The 26017-nt window shown below is 42.4% G+C and overlaps 1 pseudogene; it reads left to right on the top strand.

Moving 5' to 3' along the window:
* Nucleotides 1-292: 292 nt before the first annotated feature.
* Nucleotides 293-25495, top strand: LOC119330909 (annotated as a pseudogene).
* Nucleotides 25496-26017: the final 522 nt, after the last annotated feature.

Consider the following 26017-nt stretch of genomic DNA (forward strand, 5'->3'; position numbering starts at 1 on the left):
AGGACCATAGCAACCCAAGCGGTTACTCAGGGAAAAATTATGGGGTGAGACTCTTTTTTAGGGTGAAACTTCATTTAGTTGGAGCTATTCCACAACCCAATCGGTCGATCAGTTAAGAAAAGTTCGTTCCCGGGTTTTAAACAAGGTTCTGGGACTATCACATCACTAAGTTCATTAAACTTGGTTTAATTACTTAGATGGCTGGCAGGAGCCTATAAAAACCCAATAGCTTGATGGTTCCGCCCACCATATTTTGGGCTATCCAGTGACCGAACATATTGTGAGCTCAACTCGCCGCCGTACGTACATCACCGGCAGGGAGGGAGATGTGGAGGCTGAAGGTGTCGGAGGGTGGCGGGCCGTGGTTGCGGTCGGTGAACAACTTCCTTGGCAGGGCAGTGTGGGAGTTCGACCCTGACCACGGCACGCCGGAGGAGCGCGCCGAGGTTGATAGAGTCCGCCGGGAGTTCACCCAGCGCCGCTTCCAGAAGAGGGAGTCACAGGATCTTCTTATGCGCATGCAGGTATACCCGGACGCATACTCTATATACGGTAGTACTAAGCCCTCTCCAAACAGTCTTTCCACCGGCTATATAATTAAAGCAACATCCAAACACTACATAGCCGAACGGTACAAAATAGTGAGGTAGCCCTCTTATGTAGCCAAACCTGAGATATCCGGCACACGTAAAACGTGCGCGCCTATGCTGCTAGCAGTAAGCACTGGACAAACCGAACACTCCACGCTACGACCAAGCACACATAGGCTCCACGGCGACGCCACCAAGAGGGATAACAGCGCAGAGCGTCGCTGCTGCTAAGTCGACACCGGACAAAATTATTCACCCGGAGCCCTGACACGGTGAGAAGAACCACAACGACGTCTGCAAGAAGAGTGCGGTACCCACGGTTGTCGCCATTGTAGGCGCCAAGGCACGGAGTTTTCGCTCGGCAACTCACCCGTGCTACCACGAGGCCGCTAGGAGGAACGCGGCGATGTCAGGTCGCCAGATACGGATCAGGACGTCGCCCCTCCAAAAGAGGGCACATCCGAGCTACCCGCCGCAACACCTCCCGTTGCCCACACAACCTGGGAGGGAGAGCTACCAACACTGCACTGATGCCTGCCGACGAGCAACCATGCGGACAGCCATCCGTGGCCGCCGCCCCGGCATCCCTGTCGTGATGTACCATTGGTCGCGCACATTACACCACACACAACCATGGTTGGAAGAGGGACGGAACACCATCCACTCTCGGCCCGGCATCAGTCCCCGATTCTGGGTAGGCACCTCCACAGTAGGTAGCACACACGCCTGTGTCCCTCAGCCAATACTCGGTCGGTGGACTGGGGGGGCATGACTCTAGGACTGTCGACGGCTGCCGGCAAGCCAGCCCTGAGCCCATGGCCATGCGAGCTCATGCGATGTCATGTCTATGGTTACCAGCGATGATCCGTGCAACGATGCATCGGTAACCTGACCACCACCAACAAGCGTCGTACCCGCGAAGGGAGGATGAGGCCCTCCCACGAACACACCCCGAGCCATGCTCGACGCCTCCTACCCGAAGCACAGGCTACGATCCGCCCCGGGCCGCGATCAAGTCCGCCCGAGCACAAACCCTAGATCTAAGCCATGGTCACCGTGCATGCAGCCGGCACCCGGCCCTTGCCCTGCGCACTGCCGGCTTCCATCCAGGAGAGGGAGAGGCGCAACCACCAGACAGTGTCGCCTGCCGGAGAACCCCTGCCACACCCGCACCGACGGGACCCCACAAGCACGCCACAACACCCACCATGGCTGAGAATCACCACTGCGGGCAAGCAGTAGCGGTGACCAGCCCCTGCCGAACACAGCGTGCGCCCCCTGCCTGCGTCAAGTCGAGATTTAAAAGTCCCTTGTGAATTTATTTTAGGGATCATTGAGATGAGGAGTACGTATCTTATTCCGAGCATGCATGGGTACGTACCTAGTAATTTTTTCTGAATAAATATCAAAACTCTCTGGAGAAAATCTTCCATCCAAACAGGGATTTAGTTTGGCACCGGCCAGCTAAAAATCATATGAATAAAAAATATATTCAAATTTGATAGGAAATAATTGAATGAATAATTTTTAATTTTGACAGGACATAAACAACTGAGAGAATTTTGAGTATGTCATAACTTGTTCAATTCATTATTTTAGGGAAACTATAGTATAAATAGGAACTCAAATTCATATCCACGGTAACTAGAACCCAAGTGATGGAATTGTATATCCACTCACCAAACTAAGCGCGCAAGGCTAACTTCCTAATTAGTCCAATTCCAGATATGGACCAAAAAAAGTCCTTCGGCTATAGTGCTTCTATTTTGTGCTTTTTCCTTTTTTCCACCAATTGACCGTCCTTATATTAAAGGATTATTGTGATCCTTGTTTTCATCTGAATCTGGGTAGCCCTTTCAGAGTATCTCGGCAACATATTTACACTACTTCAGCATATCGTAAAATCATTTAGCTTATCAATTTAAAATGGTCATCTAACAAATAGAACATATATGGTACTATAAGCTATTTTTGGATAACTAAAAGAGAAAAAATAGAGTGTATATCCGAAACCAGACTAATTCTATGAGGTAAATCAAGAATTCTCTGTAGGAAATCACATGGGAGTCTGCACTAATGAACGTTTTAAATAGGATTGCCGATTGTGCATGGACCAGGATTACCGCAGTGTCTAGTAGGGGTGGACTAACGAGTAGCTCAGCTCAATAAGCTCGTACTCGTTAAGCTCGCGCTCGTGAAGGCTCGGCTCGTTAAGCTCGTTAAGATTAACGAGCAGAAAACCCTGCTCGGCTCGGCTCGTTTGAAGCTCGTTAAGCTCGTGAGCACTCGCGAGCGCTCGTTAACAGATTATAATGTGTTATGATATACATGATGAATGTGTAGGTATGGTTTTCAAGATGAAATATGGTGACTACAAAAAGAAATGAAGTAGTTTGTTGCCTCATATGTCGATTAAATTAAATAAATGGGCTGAGGTGCTATAAAAAGTTTGTCACATAAGATGAAAATATATATTGTGTTGTTACTAAAGAGCTTAACGAGCTACTCGTGAAACTCGTTAGCTTGCTCGTTAAGCTCGTTAAGCTTAACGAGCTAAAATCAATGATTGGCTCTGTTCATTAAAAAGCGAGCTACGAGCTTAACGAGCCGAACTTCCGAGCGCTCATTAAGCTCGCGAGCTACGCGCTTTTGGTCCAGCCCTAGTGTCTAGGGGCAACAGCAATGGAAATAGTGATGGTGGAGGAAAGTGACGGTGACGCAATCAACAAAATGGTGCAGTTCTAGATGCCAGTAGGGAGGAAGCCAATGGGAGCAACGTTCCCCTAGCGAGCGCGTCTAGGTCTCGCTGTGGATTGTGGTCGCCATCAAAAGATTTTCTGAGAGTTCATCTCCAAAGGTCCGGTGGTTGACTTCGGCGGTGAGATGCAAACTATGGACGAAGTCTTGATGTAGATGGTTGTGCGGCGGCGGCGGTCACACCGCATGTAGCTGCTAGGATTGTGGAAAAATGGTGGCGACAACACATGAATGACTTCAATGATGGTGCTACTTGAGCACCCGGTCTTGAGCTTCGGGGTGAAAGCCTAGGTTTGGCCCGAGTTGGGTATAACTGGCAATGTCGATGTTTTTACGTCTTTACCTTGTTGAAGGCATTGTTCGAAATGCTCAGACTAATTCTTCAGGGTGAAAACCTTAGATTGTAGCCTTGGGTGGCTCGATCCAGTGACGGTGACAGTCGAGTGTTGCTCCCTTCTAAAGGTGTTGCTGTTGAAGAACCTCGTCGTACGTTTGGTGTCATGAGATGGTTGGTGCAGATATGGTCATTGTTATAGTTTGTTGATCCAGGATCGGATTGCTTTGGGCATTTTTTTTCTTTTTTCCTCGCCTATACGCATAGCTTTGGTCTTATATGACTTTGCTATTTGCCAGCGTGTTTTGTGTGTGTGTGCGTTGGTGTTGGTTTTGTGCATCCTATCTATGCAGAGGCCGGGTGTATGCTCATCGTGTTTGTATCTTCTTGATGCTCCATTTTGAGTCAATAAAATCCACCATTTATCAAAAAAAAACCTACGACCTCAGAAATAACCCTACGTAATACACCTCTAATTTGGCGCTAAGCAGCTGCCACATATAGATCTAGGCCCTGTTCGGAATTTCTCTACTCCTCCACTCCACGGAGTTGGTTGAGCTCGATTTTGGCAGCTCCATCAAAAGTGAGCTGAAGTCTGGTCCACTCCAGGAGCAGAGTTAGAGGAGCGGAGAGGAACCGAATGAGGCCCATATCTGCGGTTGCCTTGTCAATTTGGGGTGAGAAAAAGAATATGGGATAAATTTTGTTATAGTGCCATTACTAGGTGGTAACATGTGGCTGAAATGTTTTAATGGGACACAATCCATCAAACCATGGACAATTTAGGAGTTTTTTTTCCAGAAAAAAGGTTCCTCTATTCCCAGAGAAGTAAAATATTCTTTTAAACTATTGAAGGATAAGTCTCCCACACTCTGCCTTGAGCGCACAATCAAATTTATTCAAACGATGTTCAAGACATCTAGGTCAAATGGCTTACAAAATGCGAAAAAGTGCCACGGGATGGCTAACATCATCGAAGATTAGTTGTTGCTGTTTCATCTTATCACAAAAACGCAAATGACAAAAAATACAAACAACAGAGTTAGCAGTCGGGCAAGAAAACAACACCTTCAGGAAGGTAGGAAAACCCATATGACAACGTTGCTTGAACCACCCAGTGAAAGCCTGAAAAGGGTGTTTTCACCTGGGGCACTCCTCTACCACCAGCCCAACCCAATTAATGATGGTTAGATCAATCGAGGCATCATGGTAGTTACGGATAATGCCTTCAAGAAGGACATGGCACACAAGTGTTGTTGTTGATCAACCAATGAAGGTCATATTGAGGCTTTTGCTCTGGAGCTAAAAAGCCAAGATAACTTGACCCAGCCAATGCAGGCCATGTCTTTACAAGCAACTGCGTAGATTCTTCCACAGTCATGGCAACTGAACCAGTTGCCTGCCAAAGCACTACTGGCTGCCACTGCACTATCCCCAGGTTCCATAGCATCAACGCCACTGGATAGCCACCATAGAGGGAGAATGGCCAGAGCCAACGTCCACTACAAGCAATATATGGACCAGCCTCCGGCAGCGGAGGCAGGGCTCAGATCACATGCTCATTGATGGGCAGCCACCATGGAGGGAGATCGACAAGATCCCACACCATTGTCACGCCTTTGACTGCGGCAGCCTCCAACAACGTAAGTGAGGGCTGAAGGGGGAAGGCGACCATGATTTTTTCCTACATAGATGCATCTTTCCGAAAGGCGGGTATAGGAAAAAGGCCAATCTTCACAGCGTTTATTTACACTCTAGCTCAAATTTATGTAGAAATTTTCCCTTTTTTGTTCCACTCTTTTTTATGTTATTATGAAAAACTCAGATTGGACTATTATCTATTGCAGTACGCAAATCAAAAGCACCGTCAGGCGGATCTTCCGGCCGTCAAGCTTGTAGATAGTGGAGAAGTCACAGAAGGGACTATGTATGCTTGAGGCGAGCACTTAGTCAACACTCAGCTCTGCAAGCACATGATGGTCATTGGGCTTGCGATTTCAGTGGCATTATGTTCATTATGCCTATATTGGTGTGTATTTTGTTTACGCATAGCATTATATTTTGACTTTATTTCATGAAATATATTCTATAGTCAGTTGGTGGGTATTTCTAGGAGAAAGAACAAACTCTATTTGTGGGATGGTGAATCTAACTATTTGATAGATAATTTTCAGAAATTAGTTGCATTTTAATTAACTATTTCAAAGGATTTATATCTGTACTGCCAGAAATTATATAGTAAAAATAGACGTACTTATGCTAGGAAGCTTTCTCATGTCACTCCCTTTTGTAATTCTTAATGACCTTCTAATTGTAATGCAACCTATATTATCGATGCACGAGATACATCATGGTTTTTACCAACATAGTCTAATAGTTTCAAATGTTGGAGGGTTCAATTTAATTTTTGGTTGTTAATAGTGCTAAACTAATTTTCAAGAGTTTCATACCATAGTTAGTCTATGAACAACATTATGGTGATGATTTTTTCTGCAGATATTTGCTCTTCATGTTACTGGATCACTCAATATTGTCCTTTCAACAGAACATCAACGTGAGATTTGTCGCTATATTTACAACCATCAGGCATGCAACATCGGTTCTATTAATTTATAGTAGCGGTCTGTTTATGCCATATGTGCATTACTATTCCATGGTACAGAAAAATATGACAAAATTTTATGTATTGTACTTCATGTAGAATGAAGATGGTGGTTGGGGCACGCAAGTGTCGATGCCGAGCACCATGTTTGGATCATGCCTAAACTATGTTACCTTGAGGCTTCTCGATGAAGTGAACAATGAAGCCTTGACCAAGGGACGTGCTTGGATTCTATCACGTGGAAGTGCAGTTGCAATACCACAATGGGGAAAGATATGGCTCTCGGTATGCCACTGAAGCACAAACAATATACTATGTGTCCCCTTAGGCATGGGCAAAGAGGCCCATTTATTTCATACACACAATAACTTCCATAATTATATTTAAGGGATTTTTTAACCACTTAAATGTTAAGTCTAACCTTTTCCCTAACTATGTTTAATAAAGTTAGTGCAGTTTAAAAGGTAAATACAACGTGTTTTACCAGAAACTTTTGTGTATGCACTAGATTGTCAATAAATAATCCAACCAATTAAGTTTTCCTAGTAACCATTATTTCTGGGCTAAGGAGTGGTTAATGAAAGAAAATGTTGTTTTGCAAATGAAGGTGGTCGGTTTGTATGAATGGTCTAGAAATAATTCGATCATTCCTGAATTATGGCTTGTCCCACATTTTCTTCCAATTCATCCAGGTATTTGTTATTTTGTGAGTTATTATTGAACCTTCGACATATGTAATTCCCCTCACTACAAAATGTGCACTGACCTGCTAAGTTTGTTCTTACTAGCTATCTATCTTTTCTTTGTTGTTTTCGTACATCCACCGGTCAATTTTCTTGATTTTCTCCTTGCCAATTTCATACCATACATGACCATATTGAGATGTTCATGCATTCACGTATTGTCCATTAACTATGTCATTGATCTTGATTAAATTTTACAACATTACAGGGAGAATGTTAACGATATAAGAAAAGTTTTTTATTCAATGCTGATATTTCCATAAACTATAGACACATGGAAAATATTTTAGTAGACTCAAACTTCATTGAATCCATTATATTCAGTGGAATTGATATCTGGGATTCCACCTGTTAAAATGTTAATATGAAATAGGACATAGTTGTAATGTAGTGTATTCAATGAAAATCTATAAATGGTTGATAATTTTAAAACTTCAGATATAACTTTGTGAAATGTTTTGGATCATTTGTGACCACTTTATTTGTCTAGGTGATAGAAAAATAGTGTGGTGCCCCGGGGGATAGTTGTCCCCGCACCCCGCGGCCACCTTACGATCATTGCACCTTATTAGTATGTTACGGGTGAAAAGATATATGCTCACACGAATTCCTAGGATGATAGGGACGATGATTGCAAGAGGACAACTACCCCACCCCCCCCCCCACCTCGAAGGAAATAAATCCATGCTCTAGGGTTTTATTATGAGTGTAAGTTGATAATATGGATACGACCGATGATTGTTCTATACTAGTAAGTAACATGTGTAACTTGCTTGTTTTGAAACTATAATTCTTGAGTGCTATGTTTTGTTGTTTATCTGGCTGAAAGGTAGTGAATCAAGAATGATTCAGTAGTCGGCATCTTCAACAATGCAGTTGGGTGTTGCTTTTGTGATCATTTTTTTATTCATGTGAACTATATATTCCACAGGACGATTCTGGTTCCTTTGTCAGTTGGTTTATATGCCAATGTCATATCTTTATGGAAAAAAGTTTGTTGGCCCAATTACACCAACAATATTAGCAATAAGGGAGGAGCTATATAGCACACCATACCATGAGGTTAATTGGAACAAAGCACGTGTTACTTGTGCCAAGGTTTGTTTTAGTAAGATTGCTAGCTCGAAGTGTAACCTTTATTTTAGAAGCAAATATACTAGTAAGTCATTTGTTAGAAAAGTATAGTACCACAAAGTGCAAACCACATACATAATTTGTTTTTTTATGTATACCATCTCACAATTAGTAGTTATAACCATGTATGTTTAGACTTATTGTTTTATACGACATACTATCATTTGGTTATTTGTATCCTCTATGCTTATCAAATTAGAACAACCAGAATATCTCAAACTGAGTTTTGTTTTCCTTTCATTAAAATAGTCAAGTATTTACTAAGTTTAAATCTTTCATGTTTTCATTGATTAAAATTGTCAAGTATTTAACTTACGTGTCTGAATAGAAGCTTGAAACATCGTTTCTATTATTATTCATTGTTGCGTGCAGGAAGACCTTCGTCATCCACAATCATTGCTACAGAATGTTATTTGGACATGTATTACTAAATTTGTGGAACCAGTGTTGAATTGCTGGCCAATTAATAAGTTAAGAGACAAAGCATTGAAAAACCTCATGAAACATATGCATTATGAAGATGAAAGTACTAAATATATCAATATATCTCCAATTAACAAGGTAATATAGGCTTGCTTCTGAAACTGTGCAATGGAATAATTGGTGGCTTTTGGTATTTTGCAATATTTTTTAAATCCGTACCTAATTCGTTTCCAAAGGACCAACCTTTATGTTTAGTATCATAAGTGAGCTAAATAGGAATGAACTATAGATATCATGAATACTCTTCATGGTTTTGCATATCTATATGTCATTCCCCCAACTTGTAATTCTAGAGAATATTAAAGGTAAAAAAACTCATAGCCAATGATATCTTAACTACATGTTGACTAGAGGAGCTCTGAGCACTCACAAAAAGAAATGTCTTAATGATTCATCATGCATATATTTAGTGTAATAACCATTGTGGTTATGCATTTTGCACTTTGTTTCCACCTTTGGACATGAATTGTATTAAATATATATGCATATGAAAGGAGGAATAGCATGATAGATGTTTTGTGTTATTTTATCATGTATATTTAAAATAGGATAATCCAACCAGCCCCAACCCCCGAAATTCTAGCTCATGTGTTAACATCCCAATTAGACATTTTACCATCCAGATGATTTGCTTGCCATTTTCGGCAATTTATCTCATAATCTAATTAATTTGAACTAACACTTTGAGAATATTGTTTCTCTAGGCACTGGATATGATCTGTTGCTGGATTGACGATCCAAATTTAGATGCATTCAGGTTACATATTCCAAGGATCTATGATTATTTATGGCTTGCAGAAGATGGCATGAAAGCACAGGTAACACCTTCTTGTTATGTTTTGCTGACTAGTTTTGCTTCAATCTAGTTTTACAGGTTAGAATGGCTTAGGACCATTATGTGTAAATAATGGCTTAACTACTTTATGCTTTAGATCCAACTACTGTTGGTAGATTGTGTATTTGTGCATTTTGCGTTGCCTGGTAGTTTGTTTGCCACTAAAACCATATTATGAGACAAGAATGTCACGTGCTATCATTTTTTAATTAATTAAAAATATGCTAATTTCTTTTTAATAGTGTTTTGCACCACTGACACGAATGGTTCTTTCTTTTGATCGAAGTATAAAAATTTCGCTAATGCTTATTATCACTCCGCTTAATTTCATTATCAAATTTCACTTAATTTCATTTTTTGCATATGATTAGTCAGCAATCTTACTAATGCTAATTGATAAATGTTAGGGTTGAGTAAAAAACTGTTAAGGGAAGGGATATGTCGCAAACCTCTTTAATTATTTTGTTGAACGTAAGATGTTGTAGTTTGAAAATATGATGAAGATTTGAGTGTCATTGTGTTGAGAAGATATAGAAAAGTTTCACGTACATGGCGCCAACATAAATGTAGGGGTGATCAGATGAGCAATAGGTGGCGTTGTGTGCTGACTAGTCTCTTATAGAGTCTGTAAGAGGGAGGAAGTAGTGTTAGTTTCCCGGAGCTGTATATAGTTAGATTCTATTATTAGGGATTAATTAACAATCCCTATATACACAAACATGCCACAATATTCACAACCTAGTCATCGCAGCCATATTATAGGTATAATCATGTGACATGTACAAGTGCAGGAATACCATGAGATGGACCTAGATGTTAGAACCATAATAGTGTTGTTTATAGTTCTTCTTGCATATGTGTATGTTCATATCCAAAAAAGATAAGTGTATATTCATCCTGCAATTTATAGGGTTGTATAGTTTCGTCCCTCATCTTTTTTGGGTGTAATTTTCACCTTAACTACCATTACCGTGTATTTTTGGTCCCTCGGTAGGTTTGGGTTGCTCAAATGCTGATGCTATTTTATTGCTTGGTCAAATTTTATAAATTGAGGCATGAAACAAACACAACCCGATAAGTTCAGATGAAGCATAAATAAATAGATGATCAAATATAACTCCAATAAAATAGCATCCAAATAAAAGCGTGAGCGATGAGGTAGCAAGATCTTGATCAAGCCAAAGAGCGAGAATGAGGTAGCACGATGTGGAGGTAAGTACAGAGAATCCAACGAATGATCAATGTCAGGGTTTAACATGGCTGATCACAGCTTTACCAACAAGACTAATTAAAATGCTACTATTACGAACTATGCTAGCTTAACAACTCGTAGTGCCCATCATATCAATATATTAGAAGTATGTATATACCGAGCTATTCTGCAATTGATTCCTCAATAAACTATTCAGGAACCGTTCCTAACTGCCGAAAATAGATAACCTAACTGTGCATCATATGCCAAGCATACTTTTTCTGGCACTGTTTTTTCGCGGTTTCAATCGTAATTTTTCAACTTTTTATCGAAACGACGCAAATGATATATACAGTTCGATAGCTATTTAATAGGCAGAACTTTTGCATGCGGATCTCCCAAAATATTTACGGTTTTTAAACAAAAATAAAAAAAACTTAAAATTCTTCAAACAAGTTTTTAGAGTTTTTGTGAAAGAAATTTTCAAACCGTTTGTGGGAATGATGTGTATGATACAATGTTGGAAAGCTATAGATTAGCCCAAACTTAGGTATATAGAACTTATTTTTAGATTTGATATTGCTTAAGAGGAGTTTTCAAAAATCTAACGTCATTTTTTGTTCAAACTGCTACAGTACACACTGACTGCCCGGCCGGGCTAGCTAACTGACATATGATGACCAAGCTAACTGCCTGGATTGAAGAAACTTTTTTGTTACCTTTTCCTCTTTTCCCGGGTCAAGCTAACTGCCGACACTAAAATAGCTAACTGACGAGTCTGCGGCAGTTAACACAAGCTAACTGCCGGGACTGAATATACTATTTTTTTCATTTCATTCCTGGGTCATGGTAACTGCCGGGACTAAAATATCTAACTACATGGGATTGCGGCAGTTAACACCAAGTTAACTGCTAGGACTGAAGGTACTATTTTTTCTTTATTTATTTTTCCTTGTGTCACGGTAATTGCTAGGACTAAAATAGCTAACAACTGGGCACTGCCGCAGTTAACACCGAGTTAACTACTTTGTTTTGGTGAACATTTGTCGAAGTTAACTGTTACATTTTTTCACATGAACTGAACAATGATACACTTCTACTTCTGAATTTTTTCCTCAACAGAGCTAACTGCCAATTTTTTGCCTTGGTAGGCTGTTGTGATATACTAAGTTAACTACATTTCATTGACATGAATTTTTCTTTTGGAAAGATAAAAATTCATAAGGTGAACTTCTGCGTTTTTCTCTCTATATGTTCACACAGCTAACACTAGAGCTGATTTCCTCCACGTTAACTGGCTAACTGCGTGAGAGTAGAAAAAGAATTTGTGCTAGTTACATTATTTACTACAGTAAAGTTAAATGCCCCTGCCAAAAAAAGATAACTAAATAATAGTAAAGGCTGCCTACTGTAGCTATGAACATCAGCACGGGCTAACAACCATCTTTCAGATCTTCTGTATACACAAAAAATAAGATCACCCAATGGGTCACGATTTTATATCCACATCACGTCATGCTTTATCCTCTCACCACCGCATATCCACTTCCCTTTTTTCTCCGATTGTGCTTACAAGGAGAAGCTCGGCTTCAAGAGAACTAGAGGGAAAAGATTGAGAAGCTCAACAGCTCGGCTTCACGAACATTCAAGAGAAGAGCCAAAGTGGGGTTTGGCAACAGCGCGCGGTATGGCTGAGAGAGAGAGAGAGGGCTACACAGGTGGGGTGGGCTGCTTTTCCAAATAATGGTCTCCACGAGCAAGGACGTTAACTGAAGATAACTGTTGATGCTATGCTCTTGTCACGCAGGCGGTAGCCGCGCGCCCGACGGTGCTCGTTGCCGGATCCATGTGCCTCACCTGTCGAGCCTCCTCCATGGTATACACAATTACACACTGAACGAGCTACCCAGACGCCCGTTCTTTTGCTCTCTGACGCGTGCCATAGGAAGCGTTTTGATTTTCGGTTTGTGATTTTTCTCGCCCTAGGCCGAGATGGCCGAATTTCGGTCGTTTTTAAAAATTTCGGCCGAAATTTGACCAAATTTTGACTGAAATTTGATTAAAATTTGACCAAAATTTCTCAAATAAGACAAATTTCGGCGGAAGATAGATTTCGCCCTAGGCCGAGATGGCCGAAATTCGGCCGAAATTCATTTTTTTCGGCCGAAATTCAAAACACAGCCGCCCCATAGGAGCAGTTAGAGGCAGGGAAGATTGCATCAGGAGGATGGATGGTAGGGATTCACCGGTTAACTGAGCCAGACCGGGAGGAAGAGGGAAGGATCTGGGAAGTGGCAGGACTGGAGCGCGGCCGCCACCAGCGGTGGAGGTGGAAGCCCCCGCGTCACCCTCTCCCTAGGGCGACTCGGGCGGAGCCTAGAAACTTAGCCGCCGCCGCTGCGAACTCCCTCCTCCTCTCCTTCTGCCACCGCCAGAGGATGCCGCCGGGCTAAGCCCGGGGGTCGAAGGAGGTGGCGGGGGATCTCCTCTCTCTCACGTCTCGGGGTGGGGCGGACCCCAAGGTGTGGTGGCGCGGTCGATCTGGGATCTGCGGCGCGGCGGATGGTTGCGGCAGGCTGCGGGAGGCAGGCCCGTCCTCGGACGGCGACGGCTTGGCGCGGCGGGCGGCCCAATCACGGGCGGCGGCCAGGGCTGCGGGTGCAGCGGCTGGCCCTTCGGGCGGCAGCCGGCTTGGCTGCGGTTGCGTGCAAGCTGCCTTCAGATTGGTGCCGGCGGCGTGGAGGGCCTGGTGGTCTGGTCGGCGGCACCTCTGATCATATCTATTCTGACCGTTGCAGCCGGCGGTGGTGGTCATCTCTTCCGTCAGAGGTGGTTGGCTTGAGGCTGGGTGTTCGGATCTGAGGATCCGTCATCTAGTACCGGTTGCGAGTCGGGGAGATGTAGTTACCGGTGAAAACCGAGCCGATGGTGGGTGATGGCGGCGTTCCGTGTCGTTACCTTGATGAAGGCATCGTGATGTGACTACTATCGACCCACTCGTACTGCTCCGGGGGAAACCCTAGGATCTGGTCATGCAGATCGGGCGATGGCGGCATTGCAGCATCGTTTCTCTCTTGGGAGCATCGTTGTGGACCAGCGCTAGAAGATAGAGGCAGGAGGTGGAGCGGCTTCGTCTTGCACGGAGCTGCCGTGAAAATGTCAAGTAATGCCCGGCCGACAGGTGCTACTCTTTCTCATACCTGTTCGACAGGTGCTATGCACGACAGATCTTTCAAAGACTTCAAGTTGTGTCGGCTGGTGGTACTTGGCGGTAGGGTGCTGAGGTGTACCGGTGGCGACTGCGACGTGCTCAGTAGTTCGCGCATAGGGAGGTGGTGTCGTTTGGCGCCGTGGTGGCGTCGACGGTAGTTAGACCTAGCAAGGTTGATGCGTCACTACATCTCTGAAGATGGAGTGGTGGCAGTTGGCAGCGGCGGCCTCTAAGTGTACGCCGGACTAGTGTGTGCCCCATACCCGGCAAGTGGCTTGGTTGGGGCCTTAGGGCATCTCCAGCCGTTGGCCCCCCAGGAGGGGCAAAAAATCGCCCCCCGGGGCCGCACCGGCGCTAAACCGCGCACTGGGGGCGTGATGCCCCCCAGTCGCGGCCCCCCACGGGTTTTTAAAATGTTCAAATTCGGCGCAAACACAACGCAAACACGGGCGAGTTCGTTCAAATTTAAACATATTTTACAAAAAAAAGAAAAAACTACCGCGGGCTACCCCCGCCGTCTCCCTCGCCGCCCGCCTCGCCGCCCGCCCACGCGGTTCTACATGCCGAGGAGGCTGTAGAACCGCATGTAGTCACCGCCGCCGTCGTCGTCGTCGTCGCCCCCGCCTGCGCCTCCGCCGTCCCTGCTGCATCCCTCCCCCGGTTGGCGCGGCGGGTTGGACGGTCCGGAGGCGTCGTCGTCGTCGCTATCGAGGACGACAACACCGTCCTCGTCCTCGCGCCCACGTTTGTGGGCGGCGATCTCCTCCAGGGCCCGGCACGATCGGACCATCTCCTGCACACATAGTCGTCGCGCGACCACCGCATGGCATCCTCGTTGGACAAGCCGCGCCGGGCTATCTCCTCGTACTCCGGGGGGAGGCTGGACTCCACCTTGGGCTCGACGAGGGCGCCGGAGCTGCGGGTACGCGCGCTGACAGGCGTGTCCTGGGGCTCCGGCTTGACGGGGCGGAGGTGGAGGCAGGGAGACCCGCCGGACGAGGAGGAGGACCCCCCGGTCTCCATGCGCCTCGGCGTCCAGGAGCTTCCCCGACGGCGTGAGAAGGACGGGGGAGCGTGTTGCCGCCCTCGATGTACTCGAGGACGGACTCCAACGTGCGCCCGGGCATGCCCCACCACCGACGCCGGTCAGCGGCGTTGAACCTGCCGGAGGGCACGACGCCGTTGGTGGCCTCGAGCTGCTCGTCGTGCCGGCGGCGGAAGTACGGCTCCCAGATTGGGCTGTCGGGGACGTACCGGGGCCCCTCCCTCGCCGCACGCGGCAGGGACGAGCGGATGCGTGCGATCTCCGCACGCCGCGCCGCGCCGGTGGGTACCGGGGGCACCGGCACGCCGCCGGCACTGATCCTCCACGCCCCGGGCACCCGCATGTTCGGCGGGACCGGGTACTCGGGCTCGAAAAGGAGAGGAGCCTCGTCCTCGTGCAGATGACGGCGCCCGAATCCGTTCGCCGCCGCGCCGTCGCCTGGGAAACGCTCGGCCATGCTTTCTCAACTGGTGACGGCGAGAGGAGGAAAGTGAGAGAAATGAACGCGTCGTCGGTGGATGATCGGGTGAGTCTCTCCGGCGCGCTTGCAGTCGGCTTTTATAGGCGGAGACGCCGTGTGGTAGGCTTGGCCGACGCGTTACGCGTGGCATGATTGCGTGGTGGCCGAGGGACGCGTCGCCCAGCCTTCACTGCGCCGCCCGTGAGGCACCAATGGAGGCTGACCGGCGCGGCAGCTTTGGCATTGATTCGCCGCGGGAAACGTGGCGATGAGGACGACGAAGGGGCAAGAAGAGAGTAGAGTCGCTGATGCAGCGGGCCCGCGGCTCTTCGCGCCAAAAACGATTCGCCCGGCGCCCCCGAGCGACCCCCAGCGCGCCGGGTTCGGGTTGGGTCCGCCGGCGCCAATTTCGGCCCGAGCCGGCGAAAACTGGGCTCTTGGGGACGCGACTGGGCCGATTTTTTGGCGCCGGCGGACGAAAAAGCGCCTGGGGGGCCTTCTTGGGGGCGCGGCTGGAGATGCCCTTAGGTTTTAGATGTTAGGTTTGGCTGCGAGGTCTGTTTGGTATTAGGCCCAGATTATCAGCATCCCTGCTTCAACTGGATAGGAATAGCGACAGTTATTGCCTGGACGGTGGCTTCAGACTTACTGTTGTATTTCTTTGTAAGGTCTTTGTCAATAATTAATAAAGTGGCCGCATGTATCGCCCAGATGCAGAGGCCGGGGTCCTCCTCCTTTTTAAAAAAAACTAGATAAAGGGGAAGGTATGTTGGAATAAGCCATGGCGTGTGATGTGGTCGGCTCGTCGGGCGCATCGGATGCGCGCGGGACGTGCGGGACACACTGGTGCAGTCGGGCTCGTCGAACGCGTCAGGTGCGCGCGGGACGTATGGGACGCAGCGGAAGTCGTGGCAAAGTGTGTATGTGGTGTAGCGTGTGTGCGTGCATCGCGTAGCTGGCGTGAGTTAGTGGCCGGTTGGGGTGGCCGGGTCATGTGTGCATGCATTAGATGGATAAGTTAGTTTGCATCAGGTTGTTAGCTGGTTGTTAGCTGCATGCATGATCGGGTCAAGTGGCCGTTGTAGAGCAGAACGTGGGCGTGGATGCATGCGTGATGGAAGCGTGGGCGCTGCGTCTCTGCCGGCTACAAAAGCAGGCTGGTATGCTCGTGTTTGGAGCGGCGTGGTGTATTTAGTTTGGAGTAATGAGAAAAAGGATGTATGTTGTGGCCGGAAAAACATCTCTGTTATCTTATACTTCTTCTACTTTCGTCCACTGAGAGAGAGCTGCGCCAACAAGGTAGCGGGGAGCTGGACGACACAGGAGGGTGACCGACCACTCGAACCAGGATCCAGCGCCAAGGGACTCTGACGCAATACTGCGGTGCTATGGTGGTAGGCGGTGGTGGCGGCGCACCTAGCTGCAGGAGAGACAGAGTGGTCTAGAGGAAGGAGATGGGTGGGGATCGTGTGAGATTTGGGAAGTCTTTGGTTTTATTTTTTTGTGCATTGCGCTCATCTGTGAAAATTCTACAATAACGACTTACGACGCCTACCCACATTCCTCAAAAAAAGCCAATAGTAACAAGTAACCTCGACGCCTACCCCTCAAACCACTAACTGATCATAACTAACCATCTTAGCGTCGTAAAAGAGCAATTAATGAGCATGTAGTAATTCGTTACTAACATGTAGTCATTCATTACTGCATGGTAAAGAATCAATGTCCATTATTGAGCATATTTTTTCATTAGGCTAGTCATAGTAGGGAGTAACTTAGACTAGTAACATGCATATGTTACTAGTCTATATTACTACCTCTATAGTGCATAGTATCATAGATTAGTATCATAAATGGTCTCATTTATTGTCATGCATGACACATAGTAGCATCACATTTATTATGTTACGGTATCTACCTATGTTACTATAACCATCTCTCTCTTCTTGAATTCTCTGCCACGTAAGCATGTTTGTGAGTCCCAAGTACATGATACTACTTATGTTACTCCCACTATGGCCAGCCTTACCATCCCCTCCATCTTTTCTACCACTGCCAATTAGTGAGTATGTATTAATTCGTTACTACATGTAGTCATTTCTTACTGCATGGAAAAGAATTTGTGTCCATTACCACCTATACTATCTATATTACTCCCAGCCGGAACATACGCTAAGCATTATGTGTGATCGCTCACATCAAAGTTTACAATCAAATCTAATTTTAATGCAAATGAGAACATTTTTGTAAGTAGAAATCTAGACACGCTGATGGCAAAAAAATAAATAAATCAAAAGTCCACAGCGACCAGCCATGTGCTTTTACAACAACAGAAAAATTCATTACCAATAACTAGTGCACTTTTACTATCCACCAGTATGCTTTTACGTTGGATTTGATGGTTAAATGCCGCTAGCTAGTAAAACTTTGTAGTGCATTAATATGGCCTATCCATCTTTACACTTGATTAGGAGGCAATCCAGGTTGGCGCACTTTCTTTTTTTACTTGAGTTTCTGGTTGTGCGGGGAGCACGCGACGGCCGGAGCGCAGAATAAGTGATTTAGCACTAAAGCTTAGCTACATATATATAGCATGCGCCGGCATGAGCATGCTATTCTAAACGTGGGTGTAGAATAGCTTATTCTACACCCCTATTAACCCAATATACTAAATCTAATAAAACAGTGTACAAAATATAGTAATTGGGAAAATACTTTTTATCACCCAAGTTTGTAATTTGTTACATACGAAAATTAGTATATTTTACATAGTGTGTTACTATATTTTTTATGTACTCTTATTGGTGTATGTACCGTTACTAGGGTGTACAATAAGCTATCCTACACTCACGCTTAGTTTAGCATCACTGAGGGTGTAGAATAAGTTATTCTACACTCACGCATAGAATAATGTTACCCTATATATATAACTTCTTTTGTGGTACCTATGCAAAATGTGCAACTAAAAAACAAGCATTTCTATTGCAACAGTGAAACAAACACTATGAACAAAGCTAAACTATGCATTTGAATTTCATGCACTAATACAAGGCTTGGCCTAGGGCTTGGATCAGAACAAAAATAGTAATAAAACAATATTGCATTCGGTTCTATAGCATTAAAACAACTCTACAATTTGTAGTAAAGAAACATGTTAAACAAAGAATATAATTACAAGCATAGACCCAAACATGGTTTATTACTAGAAGAACATATATGTGAAAAGGTTTGTAAATGATACTAAAGACCACTTCATCATAAACAAAAATAAATGCTAAAAATATAAATTATTGTCTATCTAAATAAATAAAATAGGTAATAGACAATCCTATAGAATTCCACACACTGCATTAAATTATAAAAATTGGCGCACATGCACGATAGAGGTAGGTCTTCGCTACAAAAAGTTATCAATTAAAGGAAAAGTTTCTATTTTTTTCATAATTAGAGTACAAAATAAATCGATTCTAGGAAATTCAACATCACTCCTTGAACAGGATATAATTTATAGGGCGGAGATGAAGCGTCGGGGCCAGGATGTGGTGAGGTAGGGTTGGCCTAAGAGTACAAGAGGAGGGAGATGAGAGTTTAGCTGGCCAGATTTGACTCATTTTAGTTGGAAACAATTTTCCAAGTAAAGTAATTCTTGGAAGATAATAAAATCTAAATAAAAATGCAAAGGGTAGAAAGAATTCCTAAGAAAATTCTAGAAAATCAAACTAGACAAGAGTATTCAAATAATAATATTGAAATACAAGTATACAATATTATGGAAATTCATTTCCTCCTTTTTATGATGCAAATTAATTCCAAAACATTTGGGATTAATTTATACAACTCGAAATAAATAATTTTTTTGTTATATGTTCATGTTTTGCAACATCTTTTGCCATTAAAATGAAAATATTACTTTCTTAGTTTAAGAAAATCATGACGTTACATTGTCATTCTTTTTTGCCGATATTTTCTTTTTCAATAATGCAAGAGCTTTCTTACATACACATGTATAAGTTATGTGTATTCAAGTGTTCTATGAAGATGCATTTGTATTTCATACTCCTATTTTGACTAAATTCTTTACAATAGGTGTACGATGGTTGTCAAAGTTGGGAGATAGCTTTTATTATCCAAGCCTATTGCTCCACTGACCTTGTTAATAAGTTTGGTCCAACACTTAAGAAAGCCTATGGGTTCTTGAAAAGTTCACAGGTTCAATACTTTTTATCTCCCGATCGTACATATCGTAAATAAAATAAAATTGGCATAATTTTTTAGATTAATTTCTTACTTACAGGTTCTTGAGAACCACCCCGACAGTGAAGCTTATTACCGCCATAGATCGAAAGGTTCATGGACACTTTCAACAGCAGATAATGGTTGGTCTGTATCAGATTGCACAGCGGAAGCACTTAAGGTCAAGAAAAGTTACTTTTAATATTCTCTTAATCTAGAAAAGTGGGAATGTTCTTTCCTGGCAAATACTAATCACTAAGTGCAATGTTATTTATTATGTGGTTCGTAAAAAGTAAATGCGCTTTTATTGATTCCAATCTAAACATAATTTAATAAACTGAACTAGGTACCTTTGCAACCATTATGACTTAATCAATAGAATGGTGAATGATTCTTAAATTTCCGAATAAGCATTAAATTTCTATAGAAAAGGAAAACCCGTAATCATACACATATCTAATGCAACCCATCTTGAGCACTCTTTTTTTACTACCTCTGTAAACAAATATAAGATGTTTTTGATCTCTACTTTATTTATCTAAAATGTCTTATATTTGTTTGTAGAGTGAGTATTATACATACACTGTCATATTTTCATAGCAAATTTAGCATCACTTGAGCCATTATTCCTAACTTTTATATTGTGTGGATATGTCACAAATTGCTTAACATAAGTTTCTTAATAACTCTTTCCTCTTTAGGCATTATTGCTATTGTCAAATATCTCTCCTAATCTTGTGGGGGATCCCATAAAAGAAGAAAGGTTGTATGATGCAGTGGATTGCTTACTTTCTTTCATGGTATAACTCTAACTTAAATCTTGTTTCATGTACTCATATTTAATTTGCTCAATTTTGTCAGGTGCTCAATGTAAATGATAAATAAACAAATCGACTTCTATCAGCTCTTGTGTTGTCATGCCATAGGAGATGATGGTGTGGCAATGCATAGAGTTAACAATGTGTGGTTGGGTCAAAGATAACACGAAAAAACCATCTAAAAATACTATCTTGTGAAAATGAAAATCGTGCAAGTCCATGCATTTAAATAGACAGACATTACAATGTTGGATGAAAAATAAATTATTAAAAGTTACTAGTAAATAGTGCCTCGATGAACAATAAATGTGTGTGAGTAGTGTCAAGGATAATTTGTTACCTATGAGTAAATGACGTAGTGGTTCACCAAAATAGTGCGAGGATTATCAGATGGATCATTGTGCTTTGAAACTACTAATTCAGCTCCTTGAGGTACGTTAAGTGAGTCACTTGATGTCCTGACCAATCCGATATCTATAGACATCCTCTCGCGGTGCAATTATGTGGCGCTCAACTTGTTGAAGCCTACTTGCCAAAAGAGAGTAAAATTAGCAGCAATGGAAATGGCCTCCACTTCACAGTCCAGTGCAAACAGCCGGGTTACCCTTCCAGTTTACCCAAAAACATAAATTGTGAGAATGGGTGGGCAGTATATTTCAGCCCTCCCATCATGTCTAGGTTTATCGAATCCCTAGATGTATAATCAATTTAGGTCATGATTATGATTAGCAATATCTTGTTGTCTCGGTCCTGGACTCGATAATACTTGTCTCTGGTGAATGTGCCAGAGTTTAAGATTTGTGGATTAAAATGCACTAAAACCCCTAAAACGTCATAGTTTTGCAAATATAAATAAAATTATAGGTGTTATTAAAAATTTGTGGTGATAATTGACCCCGTAACCAACACGTAGAACTGGAACTTCTTGGCTCTGGTGCCATGTTGAATCGCATGCACAATCTATCTCACCCACAAGCTCAAGTGTGTAAGGAGAGGTCGACAATATATTTCACCAAGTGCCTCCTACACCTCCTTAGGTAGGATTGGGTTACAACCAATTTTTTTTCTCTTAGGCAATGCTAGGCTGTCATGGTCTAATGTCGACTAGGATCCTCTATCTTTGTTGAACCAATGACAGACCTTTGCTGGGCATGGACCCATTTTCCAAGGGTGGCACACCTCAAGTGAATCAGATACAATCAGATGTATCATAACCAGCCCCTTAATACAATATTGTTGACTACATTTGATGTAGCAGTCTCTTCTAGTATGAGTTTTAAGTTAATATGTCATTCAAGAACAAATCAACTTCTTTTGTTATGAATTATTTTGTATTTCTTATTTCGTAATGCTTACCTATGGGTTACGTGTTCTTATTAAATCATTTTACCTTGCCCCTCAAATCAATGATAATTGATAATACATTTTTTCTACTGAAGAACAAAGATGGTACCTTTTCTACATACGAGTGTAAGAGAACTACATCATTGATAGAGGTGAGTGTTTGGCAGTTCTACTTTAGATTTGGAAAACCAAGTGCTGTTCTTTGGGGACTTTATTTCAGTTGCATGTGATCAGGTTAAGAAAAATCTTGTGTACACAAAATTATCTTACAGTAAAGAAAAGCAATTACAGTTTGAAAATTGAGATTGTAAAGTCCAATTTAACTAGTTCTTGACCATAATTACTGTTTCTTAATATAAAAATTTAAAACTAGCCAGACAGGCAGTATCGTATAGTTCACCAGACCTCCCATGGGAATCATTTGTTTCTGAATGGTATTGTTTTATCAGCCCAAAGGACTACTAGCAGTACAGTCACAAATAAATAGTACCAATAGATGACAAAAACAAGAATGGGACTAGCTTATGCAGAAAGTACCCTTTATATTAGTACTAGAACACAATAGGCACATGAACATGAAAAAAGGCCGTAGCATAATCTAATAGTTCAAATTGGGGAATGAATTTTAATTTCCAAGATCCATTTTGCTCTACTTTTAGGTTTTATGCTCATAGGTTATTTCTCTTTCTTGTTTATCTTGTATCAATTCAAAACAGACAAATGATATTGTTGATTTAGCATGTCTTACCTGACAAAACACTAACATGGATTTTATTTAAAATAGGTTCTCAACCCTTCTGAGTCATTTCTGAATAATATGGTCGACTATCCGTAAGGAGAAAAACATCTTGCCACCAGAAAATATCATTTATTACTTTTTGTTCTAAATACTCCAAGAGCTCATTTATGTACTTAAATTAATTGACAGATCGGTCGAATGCACGTCATCGGTTCTTGAAGCCTTGATTATGTTTAGTGAAATTTACCCGGGGTACCACAAAGATGAGATAGGAAAATGCATAAAAAATTCTTCCATGTTTATTGAGAATAGTCAACGGAAGGATGGATCATGGTATTCTAAAATAATCTAGTTTGTTGGTGCTAATTATTTGTAGTTCCAATATTGCCAGACAATAACTAGAATAATTCTTATCCAATAGGTTTGGCACTTGGGGTATATGTTTCACTTATGGAACATTATTTGCTGTTGGAAGTACTTACGAAAATAGTTCCTTCATAAGGAAAGCATGCAACTTTCTGTTGTCAAAGCAACTAAGTTCAGGTGGATGGGGTGAGACTTATCTTTCAAGTGAAACTAAGGTAATTCTTATTCTTTTCCGTATCTAACCGCACAATTTGATTAATGTTTGCTATGGTCAAGGTTAGTTCTTGTGTTTTTTTAGCTTGATATGCTAAACAAATGCTGCAATCTGCCTATCCTCGAGCAAGCTTTTGAGATGCTATCTGCCTATCCCTGAGCAAGCTTTTCCGAGAAGCTATCCACTCATAGTTGTATCTATCAGATCACCAGCACAAACTCGAAATTCCCAGAGACATCATAATTTGAAACCACCCATTGGAAATTCATTAGGAATAGAGTGTATTGCGCAACCCTAGACCAAATAAACCAGCATCATTGCCCCTGTCTGGTTATAATTGCAAGGCAATCTATACAGCAACACCACCTTATAAGGGATATTAGGCCCTTTGTCCGTATAATTTCTTCTGTACTTCCCACAGTGTCGTGTTTTTTCACATCATCTCTCTAGTCTTGAGTTGTAATTGAGATGGTCGTTAAGTTCTACTTTCTAGCTAAACTCTTGTCGAATGAACCTGACTTCATCAAAATGGGCTATTCTGGCCAAATACATATGATCATGCATCACCGAAAAAGTGAAAGGTCCATCGATGGTTTGCTACCCAAATCTTTCATTGTTAGATGTAGGTTTTCGAAAATTGGGACATGGCAAAGTTTCTCTCTAAAAAAGAGAAAATGCAATAAGTATAGTGCCTCATTGTATTGATAGATTAGAGAAAATATGAACACACCTGAGCATGCACCAGTTAAGGGAAAGAAAAAAGACCAAGTGGCAGGATCGCACCATGGCCTCGTGGCATGATCGAACCGAGTAGACGGTGATAGCAGTCCATATTTTATCACCTCTAATAGTGTTGATAACACACATTCAGTCTAAACTAAAACTATCACCCCTTTGGGAACCCCAATGAAATAGGATCTGCTAGGGGGTCACCTAGGGCTTAACTGACCGCCTTCTCAACCCTACTTGTTTCATCATGGTTAACTTGCAAATTTTTATTTGCTTGTAACTACTATTTTTTAGAGCAACCATACTAATTCTGGGATTTGAACCTGGGTGGGCTGGTTCTACGAGAAGGAACCTACCTTCTGAGGTACACTTAGTTCTCTTGTAATTAATAGTTGTATATATGCCATAGTCAACCATCCCACAACTCATTGCTATTCGAAAAACTCCAAATTCTACATTCAATATTCTTGCGCATTTTTCATCTATAATCAATAAGAATAGTTCTCGTATTATGTTGTCACATGAATAGAGAAATTAGTCATGTTAGTTCATGTGATGTCATTGTCTTGGAGGGTAGTGAAATTGTGACCATAATACGTTTGTTCTAATTTGTTAGTTGATGCTGCTCTTAACTTGCCAGGCTAAATGTCTTACTGTAAAGCCCATATTGTGCAAGCTACCAGCTTGAGTCTTTTGATAAAATAGTGAATTATTTGCATAATGGTTGGCCATTTAACATTACTATAACTAAAAATTGATGTATCATGTTCTCTTTGTACCTTGATATATTTGTCAGTACTGATTAGGGAAAATCTTAATGAATTTAAAAATTGTTTCCACTCTAATATTTTACAGTCTTATGTGGATGCTACTAGTCCTCACGCAGTGAACACTGCTTGGGCAATGTTGGCTTTACTTTATGCTGGGCAGGTATGTTTTGTTAATGGTTCATTTATATTGACTCTGAGAAGCTAATATATCATTTTTAAACTATTCTAATATCCATATGTTATTTCAATTTCGCGGTCAATCTATTCAGGTTGAACGAGATCCCACACCATTGTATCATGCCGCAAAAGAGTTGATGAATATGCAACTAGACACAGGGGAGTTTCCACAGCAAGTAAGTGTTGAACTTTTGAGGCTACAGAGGTATCACACTATATTAACTGATTATTGTTCCTTCTTAGAATCGTAACTAGTACATACTCTTCAAAAAACTATTTTCAGGGCACACAACCCTATCATGATCGAGTAAAATTCTCTAATAACCTTGCTAGTAGTGGACCCTATTAGACTAATACATATGCGGCAGTATCATACTATATTAGTTTATATGGAAATGTCTATTAATGCTACCTCAAACAGCATGAACTTACACCTTTGGTGATAGGAACATGTTGGATGCTTCAATTGCTCCGTGTACTTCAATTATGGCAACTACTGCAACTTATATCCCATCTGGGCTATTGGAGAGTTTCGTCGTCGACTAGTTGAGAAGAACTGAAACAAATGATGTTACATCACATCTCGTAGGTGTAAATGTGCCTATTGCAAAAGGGGATATAGACAAACTACATATATGTAAAACATACATCCTTAGCACCAATTGACTAAGGCAAAAACACATTAGAGAACATTGGTATCTTATGTACTGTAATGAAATCTATATTTATACCTACTAATAAAGCAATGTGATATTCTTGGTTTCGTCTCGCTTTGATAATTTCTTTTTGAATGTCCGCTATTTTGGTTTCGTAAAATGTATTGTGTGGCTAGAGACTCAAACATGCAACCTCACGGGACATCCTAGCCCGGTGTCCCCGATGACCACCTAGGCTCACTAGCTCTTCTTGTAAGCATTTACAATTTTTTTATTTATATACTATGAAACATTGTACGCCTCCTGGTTGGTTTCTTCCGCTTAGCTCGTACATCGCTTAGGTGAGTTTTCTTTTTTGATGAGAACTTTGTTTGTTGAGTTGGCTGGGAATGAGCCTCTCTTCATCCGTGTTTCAGTATACTTTTTCTTTGGGAAGAACGTGTTTTAGTTTACTGATTCGTTCGTACAAAAGTGACATGGGCAAGATTTCTATGGGCCACTAATATTTTTTCCATTGTGAGTAATGGGCTGAGCTGGGCATTTTTCTAGAAAACATGGTTCGTTGGCAAATTAGATAGTCCCACC

The sequence above is a fragment of the Triticum dicoccoides genome, chromosome 7A (assembly GCF_002162155.2).
Source record: "Triticum dicoccoides isolate Atlit2015 ecotype Zavitan chromosome 7A, WEW_v2.0, whole genome shotgun sequence".
NCBI classification, from domain to species: domain Eukaryota; kingdom Viridiplantae; phylum Streptophyta; class Magnoliopsida; order Poales; family Poaceae; genus Triticum; species Triticum dicoccoides.